The 24,896-nt window shown below is 38.4% G+C and overlaps 1 protein-coding gene and 1 pseudogene across 2 annotated transcripts in view; both read right to left on the bottom strand.

Annotated features, from left to right (window-relative positions):
• Positions 1 to 24,896, bottom strand: part of Wasf2 (WASP family member 2) — a 73,232-nt gene that overhangs the window by 23,664 nt on the left and 24,672 nt on the right. Inside the window, exon 1 of one of the 2 annotated variants that reach the window (XM_047546601.1) lies at positions 3,629 to 3,649. The exons of the other annotated variant lie outside the window; for it this stretch is intronic. The gene's annotated coding sequence lies outside the window, so the exon portion shown is untranslated. Of the gene's footprint in view, positions 1 to 3,628; positions 3,650 to 24,896 lie in introns of those variants that run through there. 2 annotated transcript variants of the gene reach the window in all.
• On the bottom strand, positions 1,779 to 3,185 carry LOC124980731 (elongation factor 1-gamma-like; annotated as a pseudogene).

Genomic DNA, 24,896 nt, shown 5'->3' with positions numbered 1-24,896 from the left:
TCAGGTTCATGCTGAGCTATTGTTTTAGATTTAGATTACCAAATTCCTAATTTTACAAGTTTAGGAGAAGGTTTCAATTTCAACACAGTGAATACGACTACAGTTAAAGCACACTGGTCTGGTACTGTTTCTCTATCTTGAGAATCTAAATCTAAAATGGCCAAATGGTTTTAATACTAGGGAAAATGGCAAATTCACTTCAAATGAAAAGACAAGGCATAAAAGTAGCATATGCAAGCCCCCAATATTATAAATGCCTCTTTAAATAAAAAAAAAAAGCAGAGGTTTACTTACATCATATCTTAAAACACCAGCTCATCACCAAAAATGTTGATAGTGGATACAAAATGCTTAAACCAAACTAACCATCACAGATCCTAAAAGCAAACCAACATATTGTCTAACCAAAAAAAAAAAAAAAAAGCTCGTCAGGCTCAAAAAGGGAGTAGAACCTTTTGGAACAGACTGCTCCTTGTTATGGACATTGTGATCTGCTACAAGTAAAAATAAAACAGGAAGCCAGCAGCTTGGGGAACAAGATTTCCTGTCACCAACAGCAACAGCCCAAGAACCAAGAGAATCAGCTGTTTGCTTATAACAGTGAACCTCCCTTTAATAGTCACTGTGTGGCAGCTGTGCCTATCTTTGGGGTGCAGAGGTATTTCCTGAATACTTGTCTACTCTCTTAGGAAATGATTTCCATTCCATTTTTCTGCTAAATTCCTCCTTTAACTCAACAGGTTTCTAATCCAAACTCCAGACATTCCAGTTTAACTTTTTCCCTCTTTTACTTCATGTAAACAGTATTAGGTACTAAGATGCAATCTTTAATAATTTTAACCCTAGTGAAAAGAGTCTAGAACAAGAAGGCAGGCAGGAGGTTACAAACAAAAGAATTTCACAGGGCTCTGTACAACATTCTTGGGGTGCCCTCCCTCAGATTCCCAAATTCAAACCTTCTGGAAGAACTAGGTAGGGAAGAGTCAGGAATGATTCAAAACAGTTACTATGAAGTTGGATGTGGTGGCACATGCCTGTAATTCCAGCTGCTCAGGAGGATGAGGCAGGAGGATGGAAAATCAAGCCCAGCATCTGCAACTTAGCAAGACCCTGTCTTAAAATTAAAAATAAATGGGGCTGGAGCTGGAGCTCAGTGGTAGAGCATTTGCCTACCATGTGTGAGGCACTGGGTTTGATCCTCAGCATCACATGAAAAAATAAAACAAAAATATTGTGTCTATCTACGACTAAAAATATCTTTTTAAAAAATTAAAAATAAATAAACACAAAGGGCTGGGGATGTAGCTCAGTGGTGGAGTACTTACGTAGTATGTGCTAGGCCCTGGGTTTGATCCCCAGCACTGGGAGTGGGGGGAAGAGGGAACAAGAAGAAAAGTCACTGGGATTCCATCCATTTGTGTACTGTTCAAGTTTCTCAGAGAAGCTACAAAAACAGACCACCTGGAAATTCTGTGTTGAATGTGACCACTTCCCAGTGTATTCCAGACTTTCCCTCTGGACACCTAATGGAAATTGGATTCCAGATAGCTAGGTAAATGTCATACAGGGGGTAAGGAGCAAATTCTAATATCCTGGTGCTTGAGCATTTATGTTTTTCCAAGTGCTTTGGGTAAGCAAACCCAAATGGAGTTACTAAGTGTCATCTGTGTAGGGTTTACCTGAAACCAAGTTTTCAATAACAAGATGGCTTACTTTTTATTTTTTTCTTTTTGATACTAAGGATTGAATCCAAGGGCACTTCATACCACTGAGCTGTATCCCAAGTCCTTTTTTTTTTTCAATGTTCAGTTTCCTTTAATGACCCCCACCTCCCTGAAGGGCAGGTGCAGGCAGCGAGGCGATGGCAAGAGATGTTCACTTGAAGACCATGCCCTGATTGAAGGCTTTGCCCACATGCTGGAAGGCCCCCTCCCAGGAAAAGTACTCTTAAACCAGCGTCTGGGTCTCCTCACTGCCAGGATCCAGTTTCCGCCAGGTATATGACTCGTAGTCCACCTGCCAATCTGGACTCAGCGGAAAGGCAAGCTCCTGGCCTCTGAAGACCCAGACTCCAGAAATGGAGCTGCTAGTATTGGTTCCAAAGAGGATGACACTGGCAAAAGCATTCTTCCTCAGTTTGTCCAATCGCTGAAACATTCCAGTGATGAGGTTGCAACTCATAAAGGTCTGGGTAAGCTCTTCAGGGAAGCGGTACTCAGCGTACCACAAGGACCAGCCATCCTTATCAAAATGCTCCCAAAAATATGGCAGAGCCACAGAGAACGTGTCTTCATTGGAGTATTTGTGTTTAAATTCATCCAACACAAAGGCACTCTTAGGCAGGTGAGCAAAGCGGTCCTTGGCCTTGGGCTCAGCAGCCAGTGCCTCTCACATTCATCCATTTCTTCCTCTGGAGCTGGGGCAGCTGCCTTTCTCTCCTCTTTCCACTCAGCCTAGGGCTTCTGCTTCTCTTCCCGTGAACCCTTCTCTTTCTGTGGGGTGTCCTTTTTAGGCTGGCTTTCTGCAAACTTCTTAGCATCAAACTGAGCCATCTTCTCACAGTTTCACCTCCCCCAAGACAGTCCAGAACTGGGGCTGGTTAATGCAGGTGAGGAACCAGCAGTTGGTATTGGGAAAGGCCTGGCGGAAAGAAGGCTCCAAGACCTGTTTATAGAGCCACAACAGGGTGCAGACAACTGTGATGTCAGCCAGTGTCACTCATTCGCCCACCAGAAAAGTCCTTGTCTTCAAGTGAGCATCCAGCAGTCCCAGAATTCGCCTCACCTCTTTCTTTGCATTCTCAGTGGCCTGTTTGTTGTAGTGCATGATGCCCAGGGTAGGGAACATAGGTACTAGCTGGAGGCACTATGTCACTATCAGCAAAGTTCACCCACTGCACCACCTGGGCTGCTGCCTCTGCAGTACTTCCCCGCAGCTCCTCATTGCTTACATAGTAGGCGATGGCATTGCTCTCAAACACACAGAATCCATCATCACCCTCAAATGCTGGAACCTTGCCAGCAGGAAATTTGCGGAGAAATTCAGGGGTGTGGTTGGTTTGGCCAAAGTGGAAATGGGGTGGTGCAGAGAGCATGCGGACCTGAGCCCCACTGTACTGAGCAGCGACGAGGGCCTTGAAGGCCCTCCAATTTTCAGGATAATGTGTACAGGGTCCCAGCCGCCATGGTGATTCCGCAGAGAAAGGGCCCAAGTCCTTTTTATTTTGAGACAGGTCTCACTAAATTGCTGAGGCTGGCTTCAAACTTGTGATCTTCCTGCTTCAGTCTCCCTAGTCACTGGGATTACAGGTGTGTATCACTGTACCTGGCAAGAGAAAGCTTTCTCTTGCCAAGAAAAGCCAGCTCCTATAACTAGCTAGAGAATACTCAAGAAATAACAAGACATCAATATCTATCAAGACAAAACAATTAGAAAAGTATATCTGCTATTGCACAATTATTCATTTTTCTTTTGCATAATCAATAGTTAGTCATCTTCTGCAGAAGAAGTGTGAAATTATGCATGATCTGTACTTGACCAAGAAAAAAAAAATCTTATATTCCTAAGAAGTTAAATTTAGAAATGGCCAAAAAGACTTCCAGGCTCAGCCAGGCGCAGAGGTACATACCTATAATCCCAGCAGCTTGGGAGATTGAGGCAGGAGGATCACAAGTTCAAAGTCAGCCTCAGTTACTAAGCGAGGTCCTAAGCAACTTAGTGAGACCCTGTCTCAAAATAAAAAAAGGGCTGAGGATGTGACTCAGTGGTTAAACACCCCTGGGGTTCTGCCCCCAAATCCCCAGTATAAAAAAAACACAAAACAAAAAAACTCTAGGCTCTCAACTCTCAATTTAGCTTCAAGTAGTAGAAAATGCATGGGTTTGGGAGATGAGATATACATGGGTTAGTACTCTGACTTTTTACTAACTGTGATCCTGGACAACTTTTGTAGAGACATGGAATAATATAACATATATAAAATGCCCTCTAGGTGAGCATATTGGCTCACACCTATAACTCAGGAGGTTGAGGCAGGAGGATCACAAGTTCAAGATCAGCCTCAGCAAGTTAGGGGTCCTAAGCAACTTAGACTCTGTCTCAAAAGTAAATAAACAAGCAAACAAACAAACAAATAAATAAATAAAATAAAAAGCATTGGGGATGTGAGTTTGGAGGCTGAGGCAGGAGGATTACGAGTTCAAGACAAATCTTAGCACAACCAGCAAGACCCTAAGCAACTTAGTGAGACCCTGTTTCAAAATTAAAGAAAAAAAAAAAATTAAATGCAGTTTTAACCATGGACATATACTATACAGTAGAATGTAATATTCACATAAAAATTAAAAATAAAACCCTAGACTTCAATGAAATTTGATGGTTTTCCCCTGAAGTTGCTCCCAGCTATGCTCCTGGGCCTCCTGAAAAACAGACACTATTTTTCTTCTCCAGTCTTTCCTAACTGGGTTTCTTGTCTGCATCACAGAACAAAGAAAATGATTAGTGATTTTCTTCTCAGTTGTCCTCAAGACTGTACATAACTAGCACCATTCTAGATACAGAGCAAAGACGTCAACACATTACATACAATAAATGGCTAATGGCATTAAGGTTTAATTTTCTTATGGACTCCAGTTGACAAAAGATCTCCCAAAATCAGAAGCACATTACTGGAAAATTTGTATAACACTGGGTGTTAAGAAACAACTGAATTAAGGCAGTACAGGTCAATTTTGCAATTTAGACAAATCATTCAACATCATTCAACAGAATTTATATTGGGATAGGAAAAAGCTAGAGATAAGACCAACTGGAAAACTCTTCACAAGAAGAAGAGAGCAGTGGGCTGGGGATATAGCTCAGTTGGTAGAGTACTTGCTTGCCTTGCAAGCACAAGGCCCTGGGTTCATTCCCCAGCACAGCAAAAAAAAAAAAAAAAAAGAATAAGAAGGAGAGAGCAGAAAGAGGGCCACACCATAGCACAGATGGTACATATGAACTGAGAAACCACAGGCAAGTTGCAGGGGTGAGTCTAGCCTACTTGACCACCACCTGCTGCTCTTTCCTTGTAGCTTTGTACAGTTAAATGCACAGTGATAAAATGTATGTTTCCTTATTAGTGCAAACTAAAGAGTTAAATGTTAGTGTTAGGGAAAGAAATGAAATGTGAAGAGAACCAAGAAAGCAGTGGTTCTTAGGTGGAAAAAAAAGAAGTTACAGAGCTACATGTGAGAGCACATACCTATAATTGCACCAACTCTAGAGGCTAAGGCCGAAGGATTCCAAGTTTAAGAACAGCCTCAGCTTTGAGACCCTGTTTCAAAATAAAAAATAAGGACTGGGGGTATAGCTCAGTGGTAAAGTGCCCCAGTGTTCCATCCCCAGTACCAAAACAATAAATTAAAATTTAAAAGAGCTGGGAATGTAGATCTACCTAGGTTCAATCCCTAGGACAGGAAAAATAAACATATAGCAAAAAACAGTAGTATTAGGAGGAGGACTTGTTATTGTTATGGATACATGAAAGAGTATAATGCCCAGTCTTTATGGAATCAGTAAAGATCTTTTTCAGTCATATTTTACTCTGGGAAAATTATATGCTATAGTGCTATTTGCTCATTTGGAGCTTTAAGAAGGTCCTACCTTATGTGTGTGTGTTTGCATAGGACAGGAATTAAATTAGACTTGCTGAAAAGATAAATGACATGGAAGTAACTATCTAGTTACCTAGTTTCTTTTCTAGAGCTGTCCTACAGTAGAATAGGTTCTCTTTAGATAAGGTTGTAAGTTCCCTCAGTCTCTAGATGACCAGATATCAGGCATGTTGAAGGAAAAATTCCTAGAGGACAAGACGGTATTGGGCCAGATCTTAAACTATACAAAAATGGCATGTTATTGGCACCAAAACAGACACATAGACCAATGGTACAAAACAAAAGACACAGAGACAAATCCACATAAATACTGTTATCTTATACTAGACAAAGGTGCAAAAAACATTCAGTGGAGAAAAGATAGACTATTCAATAAATGGTGCCGGGAAAATTGAAAATTCACATGTAATGAAATGAAATTAAACCCCTATCTCTCACCCTTAATGAAACTCAACTCAAAGTGCATCAAAGACTTAGGCACTAGAACAGAGACCCTGCGCCTAATAGAAGAAAAAGTAGGCCCAAATCTTCACCATGTGGGCTTAGGATCTGACTGCAAAAAGTAAAAATCAAAAATCAATAAATGGGATGATTTCAAACTAAAAAGCTTCTCAGCAAAGGAAACAATCAATTATGTGAAGAAAGAGCCTAAAGAATGGAAGAAAATCTTTACCACATGCACCTCAGACAGAGCATTAATCTCTAGGATATATAGAGAACTCAAAAAACTTAACAACAAAAAACCAAATAACCCAATTACAGAAGAAGAAATACAATTGATCAACAAATGTATGAAAAAAATGTTCAACACCTTTAGCAATTAGAGAAATGCAAATCAAAACTATTCAAAGATTTCATTTCACACCAGTCAGAATGGCAATTATCAAGAATATAAACAACAATAAATGTTGACGTGGATGTGGGGGAAAGGGTACACTGATACGTCACCGGTGGGACTGCAAATTGGAGCAACCACTATGGAAAGCAGTATGGAGATTCCTCAGAAAACTTAGAATGGAACCATCATTTGACCCAACTATCCCATTCTTGGTTTATAACCAAAGGACTTAAAATCAGCATATTACAGTGATGCAGCTTTTATAGCAGCTCAATTATTCCGCCTTAAAGAAGAATGAAATTATGGCATTTGCTGGTAAGTGGATAGAGCTGAAGCGTATCATGCTAAGGAAAATAAGTCAACCCCAAAAAACCAAGTCAAATGTCTTCTCTGACATGCGGGTGCTAATTAACAATGGGAGCAGAGGTTAGGGAAGAATAGAGTTACTTTAGATTAATTAGGTAGAGGGGAGTGAACGGAGGGGAGAAGGTATGGGGATAAGAAGGATAGTAAAATGAATCAGACATTATTACCCATGTACATATATAACTATATGGTTGGTGGTATTCTACATTATGTATAACCAGAATAATGAGAAAATAACTCCATTATTTATGATGTATCAAAGTGCATTCTACTGTCACGTATAACTAATTAAAACAAATTTAAAATATTTTTTAAAAAGAAGGTATTGGGCGGTCAAACTGGATAACCTTTATATTGCCTTATAAATCAGAGATATTACAATTCTTACTCTGGACTCAGTGTCCTCATCTACCAAATAAAGGGACTAAACTAATGATCTTTAAGAAGCTTCCTAGCTCTAATTTTTTTTGGATTTACTTCTACCTAAGCTGCCATTACCTTCTCACTTAGCCAACCTCCACTTGGGTTCTGAACCCAAGAGGCAGAGGCCATATATCTAGCTCCTTCTGGAGGCCTGCATTGTTAGTTACCAAGATCTGCAGGATCCAGAATGGTCCAAACGATGTTTCAGACAGAGTCCTGGGTTAAGTTATTTATACCCTGGGAGGGTCCTAGACTGGTCTGGGAGGGGGCTTACCCAAGGAAGCCCAAAGGAAAAACTGACTTTTAGACAAGTTTCAAATATCTAGGAAGAAACCAGCAGCAATCTCTATCTTCACCCCTGACTAGTTTCACTTTCTGGGAATGACTCCAAAAACAAATACGAGACTTCAGAATCCATTCCTAGCCATGGCCTGGTAGTATACTGACCTGTCTCAGCTGTCAGTGCTATGACACTGGCATGTCATACTTTTGAAAGGAACTGGATGAGAGGCTTTATCAGGTCCCCTCAAACAGTGAGACTCTTCTGAGTCTGTGTGCTGGAAGTTACCATGGAATAGTTACATATAACATTTGGTCAGTGTAAAGTAAAAAAGAGACTTTGACATTCACTCAAATTCACTCAAATTTTTGACTCGTATAACTCTGCTCCCAACAGCATGGGGTGGAGTAAGATGAGGAAAGGGATGAGAGGCAGGAGGTGGCAATAAAAGAACGTTGCATGTGAGAGGGAGGTAAGTCATTCTGGATTGATGTTTATTATTGTTTATGATAAATAAACAATGGTGCATTGAAAGCCAAAGTCACTGATAATACCTGCAGAATTCTAAGGTCACATCCAAAAAGCAAGCTATATCTGGACAACAGCAGTAACCACTACAACAGAAATGCTTCTCAAGGCAGTTCCTCTTTGAAACATATCACCAAAATGCTGATCAGCAGTAGCAGGGGATGGGAACATGTGGGGATGCTGTATTTGTGGCAATCAGGACTTCTGCTTTCACTTCAGCATTTTCCACCATTTTACAGTTAACAGCACTCTGGATGGCAGCATAAGAGAAGAGGTTTACTTTAGTTTCCTCTTGAAAGAAGCAAATTTATTTATGTTAAAATATACATATTCCATGGATTCAAGAGTTTAAAAGTTGAATAATCATCTGACTTTAAAATGGCAAACCAGCCAGGTGTAGTGGAAAACACCTGTCATCCCAGTTACTCAGGAGAATGAGGCAGGAAGATCACAAGTTTGAGGCCATCCTGGGCAACTTATTAAGATCCTGCCTCAACTTAAAAAAGGACTAGGGATACAGCTCAGTGGAAGAGTGCTTGCCTAGCATGAGCAAGGGCCTGAGTTCAGTCTCTGGTACCACCACCTCTACACACACACAACTATAGGCAACACACCGTCTTATTGTAATCTAAGTCAGTATACTAAAATGTTTACAGTATGAATTTTCTTTAGAAGTCCTCACTACCATGCAACAACTACAAGAAGGAATGCTTCATAGGCTTAAGCACCCACCCACTTCCTGTTGAAACACAGGGTGGGGCTGAACTGACAAATATAACCAGACTCTCTCCAGACACAAGGAAATACTGACGAATCAGTTTGGGTTACTAGAATGAAGCCCAAAAGAGTTAGCAGGACAGAAATGGAACTCCTGGGGTGGACAGATAAAGTATGTGACTGTGAGAACCAAGAAAAAGAGCTTACTTGTGATCTAAAGCCATGAGAAATTTCCAATTTTGTAAAGGAATGAGACCAGCTCTGGGCCTACACTGAATCAATATGAGAAACCTTCTTGTCTTGATTTGACTTTGGAACAGTAGCCAAGGAAAAGAGACTTCTAAACTCCAGTATCTTACTTCTTGAGCACACTAAACATCTATCAAGGACCATTTACATCTGGTAATTCTAGAGCTTTCTATTATCTTTTGGGGGCAATTCCACCTTTTGTTCTTACCTTTATCACTCTTCAGGCTCTAATCATACCATTGCTCTTAAGAATAAAATTGGGGGATCACTTTTACCTTCAAAATTGGTTTCTTCTAGTATCAACCTTTCTGTAGAAATTTTCCCCATAAATGTCCAAAATTAGGCTCTCTTTTTAGTAGGATCCATCTGATTGTCCAAAAGAATATACATTTAAACTGTGATTTGGAAATCTGGACACTAGTTCTTAGTCTAATGATTACTGGCAACTGGGGGGTAAGATTTCACTTTATCCCTCCAGTTCATTTGTAAACCACACTTAAAAAAAAATGCTTGAGAGATGCTATATGAAACTGAGATTTTATTTGCAAAGTATTCTCAGCTCTGAAAAAAAAGACTTATTTGAATATTTCTTGTATCTTCATCTTGACTCAGTTCCCTGTTATGGATCTACTTAAATTTTATAGGATCTACAATGATGACTTTGATAACTTTCAGTTACAAAGTTAATTTTCCTTTCTCAACCTAATGCCAATTTCTAGGAATACCCAAATCATCAAAACGATATAGTTTGAAATACTTCAGGTTGAGCTTGGTGCCACAGATCTGTAATTCCAGCTATCAGGGAAGCTGAGTCGAAGAGGATCTCAAGTTCAAGGTCAGCCTTGGCAACTTAGCAAGACTTTGTCTCAAAAATAAAAACACTAGGGTTCAGCTCAGAGGCAAAATGCTCCTGGGTTCAATCCCAACTAAAGAGAGAGACTGACTTTAAATTATCCATCATCAAAATAGGCTTATTTTGACTTTGATTAATTATAATATCAAATAATTTCCCTCAAATATGTAGAAATCTTACTCCTAACATTTGTGTGTACCAGATTTCTTTCAGCCATAATCATCAATTGAGCATTAAATTCACACAGGAGTTAACATGAAAAACAAGTAAGATGCACTGAAAAACAAACCTCTGCATACCCCATTCCCACGAACTCAGCAGACTTCAACAAATCAGTTCAAAGGATTACTAGAAATAAGTCAATAATTCACATAAGCCCCCGTATTCTTCATTTTCAAATGCTTTCTCTTTTTATTTATAGCCAATGACAAAAGAAAGTGATCTTTAGTTGGTGATAAGTAAAAATCTGGGACAAGTAACTGGGAAGAAGCCAACATGGGCATGTATTCTAGACTCCCAGACAAATGGAGAGCCAAAGTGCAATTCCATGAGGGAACACACACTTGGTTTTTATGGAAAGGTCTCACCCCCATTTACTTCCCCATTTAGGGATGAAGAACATGGTACTAGGCTGTAACCTTTCTTTAAGCCCCTCTACAGACAAGGCATTGGAGTACCCAGTGCTGTTCTGAATATAGTGGAGGGTTTAGAAATGAAGGAGGAAGGCCATAATTGGAGCCGAATGGCACATCAGGCACGGAGTAAGTCTCATTTCATCTTGCCAACTGTCTAACCATTCATTTTAATCTCTATGATGTCTCACTTCATATTTCAAGCTTCTCTCTGCAATAACTGCTCCTTCTCTGGGATGGAACAGCCAAAAAAGAAACTGACTTTACACAACTAAGAAAGGCCAGGGAAAAGAAGGTTGCAAAGTGACAACAGAAAAGGAAATTCAGCAAAATGTTTTGCTGACAGCTCAGGGTAATATACAAACACACCGTGTGGTCATGGAGCAAGCAGAAGCAGCAGTCCTGAGATGTGACTGTTCGTATACCAACTTGAGTGAAAGGAGAGACCTAGCAATCACAACTACATCTGAGCAACAGGGAGTAGAATTATGGAGCAAACTGCCACGCAATTCCATATCAACTATTCTATTCTGCCAGATATAACAAGAATTCATTCCTGAAAAAGTGTCACACACTCATCTGTCACTAACAGCCAAGCCACCAGCAACTGACTAAGAGTCAGCAGCAAAGGGCAGCTGTACATCTACTTCCTCTCAGAAGGTCTAGCCACCACTCAAAACAATGGATTTATAAGGGAAAGTCCTCTAGCAGAGGGAAAAATAAGTTCCTCCTTCCTTCTTTTCTTTTTCCCACATTTTTTTATTGGTGAAATCTCTTCTTTTCTGCCTTTAGTTCACTAGGCAGTTACCAAATCCCTCAAAATTTGAAAGAGGGGCTGAATAGCAAGATCATGCATTTTAAGAAGCGTTAAGTGTGGGTTTCACTCTACCACAGCCACATTTCAGCTTTGGGACCCTGACAAGCAGTGTAATCTCTGTTTCCTAACCTGATAAATTATTTTAACAATTCCTAACTTGTAAGGTTATTATGAGGAAAAATAAAACAGTGCATGTATAAAATGCTTAGCACAATGCATGGCACAGGAAAAGATAACTGATATGACAGCAGGAGTAACTAGAAGTAATAATAGTGGTAATGGTAGTGTTAGAATGGTTAACATCTATCTGGCACTTGTGCTGTTCTAAATGTTTTATAAGTGATTCTTTTAACCATTATATAATATTGTGTCTTAATAAACTTCAGGTTGTATTAATGGTTAACTACTAATTATAGAACCCTTATCAATCAATGAATATTTATCAAGAAGTCACTCAAAGACACAAAGAAGTATATACAATTTTTCCCTTGATTTCAAGAGCTTATAATTTAGTTAAGAAGACAGACAAAACCTCAGTTACATAATAATACAGCAAATAAATAGAAGTTTAATTATCAAAGGAAAGATGTAGTCAATGATGGCAACAGAAAGGATGAAAAGATCACTGTGAACTGGAGAGACAGAATAGACTTCCTGAAACAAAAATATTAAAATGGGCAGATTTAAAAATAAAATAGGCAGATCTGGACATAAAGAAAAACTCAGGGGTGGGGGATATAGCTCAGCTGGTATAGTGCTTGCCTTGCATGCACAAGGCCCTGGGTTCAATTCCCAACACCACAAAAAAAAAAAAAAGAAAGAAAGAAAGAAAGAAAAAGAAAAAGAAAAGAAAAAAGGAAGTTTTCCAAGTAGAGCTAATAATGTTAAACAGAAGTCATGAATTCTACTACTAGTAATCACAGAAACATCACAATTCCAATGGACCTCTACATTATTTCATCAAATCTCAGATGCCACTATATGTGAGACACATAATGATAGATAAGATAGAGGAGATGTTAAAATGTGGGGGAAATTTTATATTTCAGAACAAATGAAATATTTCTATTTATTTATTTTTAGTACTAGGGATTGAACTTAGGGGTGCTTTACCACTGAGCTACATCCCCAGTCATTTTTCTTGTTTTTACTGAGTCTTGCTAAGTTTCTAAGGCTGGCCTGGAACTTGTGATTCTCCTACTTGAGCCTCCCAAATTTCTGGGATTATAGGTATGTGTCGCCATGCCCACCTGAAATCTTTACTTTTTATAATGAGAGGGTGGACAAGATTATCTTTTAAAAAATTCTTTCTAACCTAAAACACTATGCTTCTATAATTCAAGTTTACAAGAGAATATTTAAATTTTACCAAATCATAAACACCACAAGAACAAAGACAATAAAAATAACAGAGACTGAGATCATACTCCATAATTTGCAAGAAGGCTAAAATACCTCCAATATGTTTATGTTTTACTTTATATACTTGAATATACAGGTATCTTCATACCTTTGCCTATCAATCCTATCACCTCCCCGTAATTGCTCAGTCTGTTTCTGCTAACTAGTCAAATCTTCCTGGCATGTATTATAAACTTTTTTTTTTTTTTTTTTTTTTTAAGTCCAGTAACAAAGCTTGAGCCCAGGGGTGCTCTAGCCCTGTTTTTCATTTTGAGATAGGGTCTTCTAAACTGCCCAGGCTGGCCTTGAATTTGTGATCCCCCTATCTCTGCCTCCCAAAGCGCTGTGAACAGTAATTACAGGCCTGCACTACCACTTAGCCTGCCAGTCAGTCTTGTAACTTTTTTTTTGGCAGTGCTGGGGATTTGAACCCAGGGCCTTGTGCTTGCAAGGCAAGCACTCAACCAACTGAGCTATATCCCCAGCCCTTGTAACTTTTTTTAAAAAAATATTTTGTTTTAGTTATAGGTGGACACAATGCCTTTATTTTTATGTGGTGCTGAAGATTGAACTCGTACATGCTAGGCAAGCGCTCTATCACTGAGCCACAACTCCAGCCCCTCCTTGTAACTTTTGATTGGACTAGTACTAGACATTATTTTATGTTTTTCATTCTTGAGTGTCTAACATTGTTTGTTGGTTGGTTGGTACTGGGGACTGAATGCAGGTGCACTTAACCATTGACCCACATCCCCAGCTCCCTCCCTCCTTTTTAAAAAATTTAAAATTTTTAAATTTCGAGTCAGGGCCTCACTAAGTTAGGGAGGCTGGCTTTGAACTTGTGATTCTCCTACCTCAGACTTTCAATAGTGTTGGACTTTGTTCTGATAGTCAGTTAAGTGGCTTTTGGTTCAGTTTGGTAGTTCTGAGACTTGTTTTTAAGTCTTATGAAGGCAGGCCTACAGTATCCTTTACTCCTGGAATATTTTAGCTCCAGTACTAACATATGGCTCTTTGGGGATCACTATGGAGTGTCCTAAGTGGGTCATGTGAACTTTACTCTGGTTGGTAGAAACCCAAACACATTCCTGCTCTGGGAACCAGTTAGCTGATAGCTTCCTGGTCACTCTTTGCCAGCCTCCTGGAGTTTGAACCTACTTGCAGTTTATGTGTGTTGTCAACAAAGATTCAAGGTGACCCAATGGAGATTCCTAGAGCAATTTTTCTGCATAAGTCTCTCCTCTAGAACTTTACCCCATAGCTTCTAGTCACCTTTGCCTCCCTTAAACTACAATCCCTATTTCTTCAGTACAGCATGACCACTCACTGTCTTCTGTTTGAGATCCTCTATCTAATCTGCATGGTTCAGAATATGCATCTGGATAGAGAACCAGGGGAAATCACAAGGTTTAAGATTCATCTTTATTTCCCTTTTCCAGAGATCACAGATCTATACTTCCTGTTTAAGTCAAAAATTATTTCCAAGCCAGGCACAGTGGTGCATGCCTGTAGTCCCAGAAGCTAGGGAGGCTGAAGCAAGAGGATCTCAGAGTTCAAAGCCAGCCTCAGCAAAAGTGAGGCCTTAAGCAACTCAGTGAGACCCTGTCTCTAAATAAAATACAAAATAGGGCTAGGGATTTGGGTCAGTGGTCAAGTGCTCCTGAGTTCAATCCCGGTACCAAAAAAAAAAAAAAAAAAAAAAAGGAAGAATGCATTTCCATTCTAGCTTTAACAGAGCCCCAGAATTCTTTTTTTTTTTTTTTAAGTTTTTTAGTTGTAGATGAACACAATACTTTTATTTTACTTACTTACTTATTTTTTTTTTTTTTTAATGTGGGGCTGAGGAGTGAATACAGTGCTTCACACATGCTAGGGAAGTACTCTACCACTGAGCTCCCTCCCAGAATTCTTAGTCAGATTAATTTGAATTTATCTTCAATAAGTATACACCAAATTGTACTTTTGGAAGTAATAAGAGGAAAAAGTAGACATCCTAAAGTCCAACAAACTGCAAATAGGATATTATCATCATAAGCATAACATACTTGAATAACTTATTTAATATTTTGAATGATCACAATTGAGAACAATGATCAAACAATTATTTTCTTTTTTAAAGCTAACATTCATATGGGTGCTTTCTACATTAAAACAAAACAAAACAAAAGCTTGGTGAACCCAGAAGAATATTCAGTCAAGGGATACAAGAATTCCTTGAGTCACTAGATATATGACCTTAGGCTGGTTTCTCTCTCTGACCCACATCTGTAAAAGGGAAAAAATAAAACCTGCCTCAGGATGGTTCTAAGGATAAAATAAGATAACACGTAAGCCTTCTAAAAGAGTACGGAGGGCTGGGGAGATAGTTCAGTCGGTAGAGTACTTGCCTTGCAAGCATAAGGCCCTGGGTTCGATCCCCAGCACCGCAAAAAAAAAAAAAAAAAAAAAAAAAAAAAAAAAAAAAAATACGGAGCACCTAGTAGAGACTCAGTAACTGAAAGCTCTCATTATACTAACTCAAAGGAATAATGAGTTTTTTGGACTCACCTCCTAGTGGTAATGGAATAGTCTAAGAGCAAGCCAAACTAAACAACACTGAGCATTACACAAGGACTCTCCTAACTGCTCCTTTTTTCCCCCACTTTGGTCTCAATGGAGGCCAAGTTGTGTGAGGGCCTCTTAACTTCTCAAATAAGACTCTCCAGGAAGTATAAAGATTAATACAAGAAAAAAAAATTGGATAGCGTCGGCTTATGTTATGCCGATTTTAAGGAAGGATTACAACAGAATATCAGACTTCTGTATCAGTCAAGAGTCAATACAAGGGCTGGGGGTAGGGCTTGGTGGCAGAAAGTTTGACTCATGTGTGTGAAGCCTTAAGTATGGGACACTATACCACACATATACAGAATCAATACAGTATTTTCATATTATGTACAGAATAATCTCAAAGAGACCTTTATCTGGATTGTGACGTATCTTTTCAAAAACACAGAGCCAGGGCATGGTAGTACATGACTGTGGTGCTGGCACTCAGGAGGCTGAGGCAAGAGGATCACTTGAGACCAGGAGTTGGAAACCAGCCTGGGCTACCTGGCAAGACAGAGTCTCAAAAAACAAACACCCTTTCATCTTAAAGACCCAAGGCAAAAGTCATCAATTCTAAAAAGCCTTATTTGACTCTTCTAATCTGAAGCCATTTCTCCCCCTCCCAAAGTACCAAAGAGGTATATCTAACCTCTTTTATGGCAGTTACTACATTCTATTTTGTAGCAGACTTTTAGGATATAAAATTCTTTGAGTACTGGAACTGAAAAACAAAGTATCTCTAAACCTAAAAGAAGTAGTAGTAGTAATGGCAGCTATCTGGAGTCAAGCCTGGGGTTATTAAAACTTCTTTGCATCCTATAGTGTTTGCTCAATAAATATTTGTTAAATTCCTAAAATGTACCATTTATTTATTCACATTTTCTTGAGTATCTCTAACCCTCAAAAGAATTCTGCAAGGGAAGAAGTGGTATTCTGATTTTACAGATGAGAAAACTAAAACTTAAAGTAGTTTTCAAACTGTGTTTTGTTTTGATTTGTTTGAGATGGAGGGTCTTGCTAAATTGCCCAGGCCAACCATGAACTCGAGCTCCTTCTGCCTTAGTCCCCAAGTAGCTGGGACAACAGGTAAGACCACTGTGTCCAGTTCAGTTCTGTAACTTTATCAAAGTCACAAAGATTCAAAATTCATGCTTTTTTCCATGACACACTGCAGACAACTCATCACAAAACACCTAAACGAAGAAATCAGACAAATATGCCCATGTTTCTCATCTTCATACACAAGTGGCAGGAGGCCCCAGACCAGTATCTTCACTCTTAAAGAAAAAGATTGCATGCTAGCACAGGAAATCTTCCTGACATATTTACCATGGAACAGAAATGGTGTTAAAGAGGATAACACACTGCTTTCTCCCTCTCTACACCCAATTTTTTAGCCAGCAGCTGATGGGGCTTCACATCTTTCACTTTAAACAACATAAACACTAGCTCATTTAAAGTGCCAGCCTCAAATAACATGTTCAGTTGTTACCGCTTTCCAAACAAACTCCTGTTTTCAAACAGCTAGGCATTTGGGGTTCCATTGCTTCTGATGGGTTACTTTTATCTACAGGATCCCAGAAAATCACTTTAAGCTTCATTCTCTGCTGTTCAGCTCATCAAATCTTGTCATCAGGGACTTTTTTTTTTAAGCACCTAGTCTTTCACCTTCTTTTACAATGAATCAAAACATATTCCTTTGGGTAATTCCTAAACTGTACATGTATGTTTTAAAATAATATTCTTCTGACCCTTTTTCTAAAAAGCACAGTTGTTTTTCCTATTTAGCCCAAGTCAAGATAATTATATCAGAAGTTTTACCCCATCTCTTTCTGCATATAGGGAATACTGAAAAGATAAGTATTTTTTAATTATTAAATGTAAATAGCTCATTAAATATAATCCAATTACTTTAATTGTAAAAAGGAAGTAATTACAATATGTACATGTATTCTTGCCTAGTAGATTTAATATCTTAAATTAATCTTTTTAGCATTAATATTTTAAATTAACCCCTGACTTTAGAAAAATGCAAGAAATTGATGTCTCTTTAAAAAAATATATGTAGAAAGCTATACACTATGGATCTTTGTTGCAATTTCACCCACAAACAATTTCAGTGGGATGAGCCCACTCCCACAGAGCAAAATAAGTATATACCGCCTGCCCAAACTGAACTGGTATTTCTTGTCAGCCATAAATCATATTAAAGGGTCTATCATATTCTAATGCCTTGGTGGGACAAAAAGACAAGAGATGAATTCTGTGGTAGTCCAATCATCACAAAGGCTTTACTGGGAAAGACAATTCCAAGACAAAATCTGTTAGAAGAATGTGTTTAAAATAGTAACCAAATTGATATAGTAATCAAATTATTGTTTTCCTGATTTTATTCTGTCACTATCAGCTCCCTGGGACTCCTCCTAAGCACTCTTCTTGCTCTCGGGCCTCTAGACCCTCAAATTTGTTTTTATTATGTTTTCCCCTCAGTAGTCTTTGGTTCTTAGGTTCTTACTTTTTCTTGGTTACCAGTGGTAGATATATAGCTAAATTTCTTTGAAATGGGTTCTGTCTTAGTCTGTGCACTGAAGAACATCTATCAGAAAGGAGGGAAAGGCTTACACAGATGAGGAATTAAGATTAAGCTCTGTTTTTCTACCTCCTATCAAAATCTATCAATGAGTATAATTTTGAACTGTAGCATGCATGGGGCACTGGGTTCAATCCCAGTTCTGCAATAAAACAAACAAAAAACATTATTTTAAAACATGAACATGTATTTAGAAAAAAATATTACATTTATATAATCACAGAACTTTTTCCAAACTTCAGAAATAGCAAGAACTATTTGAATACACATGTTGTAAAGGTAGCAACCAGGGTCATGTTTGTACAGCAATTTCCCTCCAAAGTAGGAAAATTCTATTTAAAGCACTAGGAAGCATCATGTGTTTTCAGCAACTCTTAAGGATTTCACTGAAATAGATTTTCCTGTTCAGACCTTGTATTAATGAGCCAAAGGTGCAGCTCTGTCTCACTGATACCATTGTCTAAAACAAATTAATGAAATAGATGAGGCTGACTGTGACTAACTCCCATGGTTATTTAGACTATAGCCATGTTGGAACAGTTCCTGAATACATAAGGCTAATTTCTATCCAGCCTAAGTTTGGGAAGTTATTTTATTGTCCAAAAGGATAGTGTATGGGTTGGTGTGGGTTCCTTCATCCCAAACACTGTACTGAAGTGTGAACAGTTACCTGATACCTGATGATAACCACAGTACTCCAGAGGACAGCATCATTAAAAGTCTACAAGATGTAATATCACAGGTAAAAGGTATAAGAGCAGGTAAAACTAAGCCCCTTTCAAAATTTCAATGATTCAAATTTCATCTTGATAACACTGGTATTTTTGTACAAAATATACTTATTAGGCTAGCTCTTTAAAGTTAAAAAGGAGTCTTTAAATGCCTGCTGACCTAAAATTGCTATGTTCCATGCTTTAAAGGGATTGATTTTCTGGAGAAGGACAATGAGATGCCAAATTCTGTTCAATGAAGATCAGAATTCTATTTGGTGAACCTACTCCACACCTGTGGAAGTAAAAGAATAAGACTTACCCCAGAGGGAGGATGGTATTTATGTGGGCTCTCCCTATGACCTCTTGGCAGCAAATGTGAAAAAATCCTTTTCTGAGGCTAAGGGGCGGGCCCAGGACTTTCAACTACCCATTCAAGCAGGATTACAATTCCCCTCCTCCATAATTAAGTTCTCTTTCCACTCTCCATGCATGCATGAATTGTAGTGACATTGACATGGGGGCCTGACATTAGTGTCTGAAGGTCATTTAAATCCTCCTTCTTCCAAGCTGCCTTAAAAGCAATGCATCACCCATTCTACAATGCCTGAATATAGGATTTGACTGGATAGGACTCAAAGCAGAATTACCTAAAGAATAAAAAGAAAGAGGGCTCCAAATCAAGTATCACAAAAAGAACAAATCAAAAAAATAAAACTCAGTTACTCAAGAGACAACAGAAAAACATTGACAACTAATGCTGATTGAATGAAAACACAGGATAATCCCTTTTATTAAAGAATACAGAAAAAGGTCATTCATGATATGGCCCCTTTATATGTCTCTAGTCTCATCTCCTGTCACTTTCTCATACATACACACTGTTCCTTAATCACACAGAGCTTCCTAGGGCTCCCTATTGCACTTTTGCTCAAGTTTGACCACTCACCACAATCCCCAAAAACTTCTAAGGTCTTCCAAGATCTAACTCAGGTAAAACATTTCTTGATGGACCTTGTCCCTAAGAAGATCAGTGTCCACTCTCTTAAGTACGATATTGGTTCTCTAAACTTTAGTACACCTTATCCACACCTATACCATCAAACTGGATTGAAAACACTGATTTTATTAGTTCCTCTCTACTAGACAGTGAGCTCTTTGAGGCTGGTGATATCAGTAATCTATAATAATACTGTCTACCACCATGCTAGGTACCAAGAGAATGCTCAGGAAATGTTTATCAAATGAATGAAACCACCATAGGTGGCTCTTGTGTGATAGCCCTTATAAAGGTAAAGACAGGAGGATGTCTGAACTTTCAGTCCTTATAGCATTGCTTCCAGAGGGAAGAGAACCCAATCTGAATAGCTCAAGTTCAGCCTCTGTTTTAGAATTAAGATTCTTGGCAGGTTACCAGGTTACAAAACAGAATTTCATATACTCTTGAAGCCCAGGGAAGCAACAAGAAGGAGTCTTGTCTGGGACATGGCAGATTAAGAAGATAAAAATTAGAAACCAAGGCATGGTGCACATGCCTATAATGCCAACTACTTGGGAGGCCGAGATAGGAAGACTGAAATTTTGAGGCCAGCCTAAGCAATTTAGCAAGACCCTCTGCAAATTACCAAAATCCTCTCAAAATAAAATAAATAAATAAAAAGGGCTGGGAATATAGTTCAATCTTCAGCTACCTGCTGCAAACACCAAATTTTAAAAAAGGGCTGGGATGTAATTCAGTGGTAGAGCATGCCTCTAGGTTCAATCTCAATTTTTTTTATTACCAGATTTAAAAAAAAAAAAAAATTAGAAAGCAAGGCTAGGTGGTGCATGCCTGTATAAATCCCAGCAACTCAGGAGGCTAAGGCAGGAGGATCACAAGTTCCAGGCCAGCTTCAGCAACTCAGCAAGATCCTATCTCAAAATAAAAAATAAAAAGGATTGGGGATGCTGCTCCTGTAGGTAGGGTGCTCCTGTGTTAAATCCATAGTCCTGCAAGAAAGGAAGAAAAGGCAGGCAGGCAAGCATGTCTTAAACAATAAATAAGGTTGGCTAAGAGAAGTTCCAGGTGGAGGGAGCAGTAAGAGCAGAAGCAAATGGTGTTCCAGGAACAGAAAATGCCTCGGTGTGGCTGAAGTGCAGGAAGTCATGAGTGATGAGACTAATAAGGCAGACAGAAGCCAAGGCATAGAGGGCTTTGTATGCTGCACTATAGCACTTTGAGTGTGTTGAAGACTATAGGGAGCTATTTAAGATTGAGGCCAGAGAGTGACACGATCAGATTTGCATTTAGAAAGCTCTCTCTGGCATCAGTGTGGAGAAATGTACTACATGAAGGGGTGAAAGACTGAGGCAGTAGTCCAAGCGGAAGGACTTCTAATTGATCGATAGAATCTACATAACAGGAGAGTTACAGTATATGATAGAAAGTGTCCTACCACTGGGTTTGAGACCAGTTTATGTCACTAATAAGCTTTTCCCTTGAACAATTATGTTGCTTAATTTCTCTCAGCTTTTACATATGTGTTTATGTATGAAAACAACTAGAAAAAACACTAGACTATTATCAAGTGTGACCAACCTTTCTTAATGCTTTAAAATTACTTATAGATATAAATTTTTAAAAATACATATAAGGGGGACTGGGGATACAGCTCAGTTGGTAGAGTGCTTGTCTCACATGCACAAGGCCCCAGGGTTCAAAAAAAACAAAACAAAACAAAAAAATATATATATATATAAAACGTATAACAAATTACGATGTAGCAAATATCAGTTTATCTACCATTCGGTTAAAGAATATTACCATTAGCTTTAAAACCCTCTGCATGCTATCTCTTTCCGAACCCATCTTCTTCCCTTCTCACCCTTGGATAACCACTATCCTTGTTTTTTTGCTTTTTATTATAATTTTATCCTATTTCTGTCTCTAAACATTTAGTTTCACCTTCCTGAACTTCACATGACTCATATATATTCTTCTGCAACTTTTTCACTTATTTGTTCTGAGATTAATTTATATTTGTATTTATAATTTATGAATGCAATTTATTCATTGTTATATAGTATCCTATTTATTCATCCAATCTCAAGTTCATGGGCACTGGAATTTTTTTCAGTTTGGATTTTTTTAAATTATTTTATTGCCAACAGTGTTGCTATGGACACTTTTTTTTTTTTTTTTTTTTTTTTTTTTTTGCAGTATTGGGGATTTGAACCCAGGGCCTTGTGCTCTATGGACACTTCTACACATATTTCCTGGTGCACGTATGCACAGGAATTGAATTGCTAGGTCAGCGTATGCACACCTTCAAACATGAGATGATGCCAGGGATAGAACACAGGGCCATGTGCAAGGTAGGCAAGTATTCTATGGCTATGCTTCATCTTCACCTTTGCACTCCAGTTTGCAGAGTTCTAGGTGCTCTTTATATCTTTGCCAACATTTTTTGTCAGACTTTAACTTCTGCCAATCTGATGGACAGAAGAGTAGTATATCACTGTGGTTTTAACTTGCATTTCCCTGACCACTAATGAAGATGAGTAACCCCAAATCTTTTTTGCATGAAGGAGCTACTTTTTAATTTTTCCAAAAACACTAAGATCAAGTTCCTTATCTGAAAGACTGGAATATGTGCAGCAGCAGCCTTCCAGCAATTAACCAAAGGGAGACTGGTTTCTTTCGGTACTAAGGTAAAATTGCATGACCAAATCTCAGCCATACTAACACCTAATAGAGGCAAATGTGAACATTTTTATCTCAGAACTAGGGTGGGTTGGGGATGCTATAAGGACTGAGATTGAGAAAAATTAGAGAATTATTAGGGCAAATATGAGGTATGCTGAGGCCTTTCATTACCTGACACTAACATTCTTTTTTAGGATTCTCTCTGGCCACGCCTTTCCAATGCTCTCTCCAGGTCCTTCACTCAAACACCTGTGATTTTACTCAAAAAGTTTTCCACTTTCAGGATTATCCATCTTTCTGTTTTGCTCTTCCCCTGCTTCTTGAAATTTTATTAATCTTTCCTTGCCCAGTTCAAATGTAATTGCTTCCATGAAGTTATCCTAACCCTGTTCCACAGGAAGAAATAGTCAAACTCACCTCTATTCTTGCTTTTTTGTGGGTGTGTGTGGTATCGGAGATTTAACCCAGGGGCATTCTAACACTGAGTTACCAGCACCTTTTTTATTCTTATTTTGAGATAGGGTCTTGCTAAGTTGCTGAAGCTGACCTTGAACTTGGGATCCTCCTCAAGTCACTGGGATTGGAGATGTGGACCACAGCACCCAGTCAAGCTCCTTATTCTAACAGCATCCTATTATTTCTCTATATTATAGCTTTCATTCCATATTACAGTTGTAACAGGATAGATTGTAAACTCTTTGAGGGAAGGTATTATCTTTTATTTATTGTATTTTTTTATTTTTGGTACTATTTTTTAAATCTTGAGGTGCTACATGACACTTCTGTCACCCATTGAGCCTTCCATAAAAGACTGGATAAATGGAAAGAAAGGAATAGAATCTGCTGGAGGGAAAAAACCTCTAAACAATGGAAAGATTCTTTCTGACTCTTGCTGACTATGAAGGGGAAAAAAAACATCAGACAAAAGGCAAAAAAGTAGAAAGGTACTGAGAGCTAATAAAGAATAAAATGTGACAATTAGGAGTTCTTAGTAAAGACCAATGTCAGGAAGACCAGGAAGTGAAAATGTAAACAAAGTCATTTTTTTCTTTTTTTTTTTTTGGGGGGGGGTGGGGTGGGGTGCAGGTACCAGGAATTGAACTCAGGGGAACTCAACCACTGAGTAACATCCCCAGCCAAATTTTGGATTTTATTTAGAGACAGGGTCTCACTGAGTTGCTTAGCTACTCGCTTTTGCTGAGGCTGGCTTTGAACTTTCAATTCTCCTGCCTCGGCCTCCCAAGTCCCTGGGATTATTACAGGCATGCGCCAACACACCCATCTTAAAGTCACCTTCCTAATGTAGGGAACAACTGCCTTGAAAAGTAAAATTTACAGATGTCTCTAAAATTGCAGGCTGAATCTTGAAATTCTGATGGGATTCATTTAGAAAATTATTTGGGCATCATCTTTTCTCTGGGAGAAGTACAACTTCAATTTTTTTTAATAGCTAAAGGCTTTCTTTTTTTTTTTTTCTTGAATCATCTTGGTAAGTTATCTTTTGCTATGAGTTTGTCCACATTTATCTAGCTAAGGTTTCAAATTAATTGACACAGCATTTATAATAATCCTTAAATTAATTAGCAAAATTATTGTTATTAAGACAAAATGAGGAGCTGGGCACAGTGGCGCACACCCAACAATTCTCAGAATATGTTTCTGGATAGAAGACTATGCCTACCACAGTCCTTTGCATATACTGTGTTATTAAAATAAAAGTTCAGTATTTTTTGTTTTCCCATACCAAATAAAAATTACAAAATTCAAACCAAACAGGTCTTATCTTAATAAGTGAATTTGATTAGTGAATGGTTGATCCAAGCGACATTTGCATTTGTCCTTGAAAATAAAGATACTTAAAAATTAAGTTGGCCTACGAATGTAGTTCAGTACTTGCCAAGCAAGGGTGAAACTCTGGGTTAAATCCCCAGTACTGCAAAAATATTAAGTAAATAACATATGGCTTCAACTTGGAATGGATCTGCCATTTGACCCTGTCATCCCACTCCTCAGCATATTCTCAAAGGACTTAAAATCAGCATACTATAGTGATATAGCCACATCAATGTTTATAGGAGCTCAATTCACAATAGCTAAGCTATGAAACCAACCTAGGTGCCCTTCAACAGATGAATAGGTAAAGAAAATGTGGTATATATACACAATGGAATATCACTCAGTCATAAAGAATGAAACTATGGCACTTGCCAGTAAATAGATGGAACTGGAGACTATCATGCTAACTGAAATAAGTCAATCCCAAAAAACCAAAGGCCGAATGGTCTCTCTGATATGTGGATCATATTGTGTGTTATGCTAACACATAATAAGGTGGGGGAGAGAAGAATAGTTCATTGGATTAGAGAAAGGGGAATGAAGGGAAGGGGACAGGAATAGGAAAGACAGTAAAATGAATGGGACATAACTTTCCTATGTTCATGTATGAATACACAACCAACATAACTCCACATCATGTACAAACACAAAAATGGGAAGTAATAGTCCATGGATGTATAATATGTCAAAATACACTTTACTGTCACATCTAAACAGAAGAAATAATTAAA

The sequence above is a fragment of the Sciurus carolinensis genome, chromosome 1, assembly GCF_902686445.1.
Source record: "Sciurus carolinensis chromosome 1, mSciCar1.2, whole genome shotgun sequence".
NCBI classification, from domain to species: Eukaryota; Metazoa; Chordata; class Mammalia; order Rodentia; family Sciuridae; genus Sciurus; species Sciurus carolinensis.
Note: the sequence above shows the minus strand (reverse complement) of the source record. Positions and strands in the feature narration are given on the sequence as shown.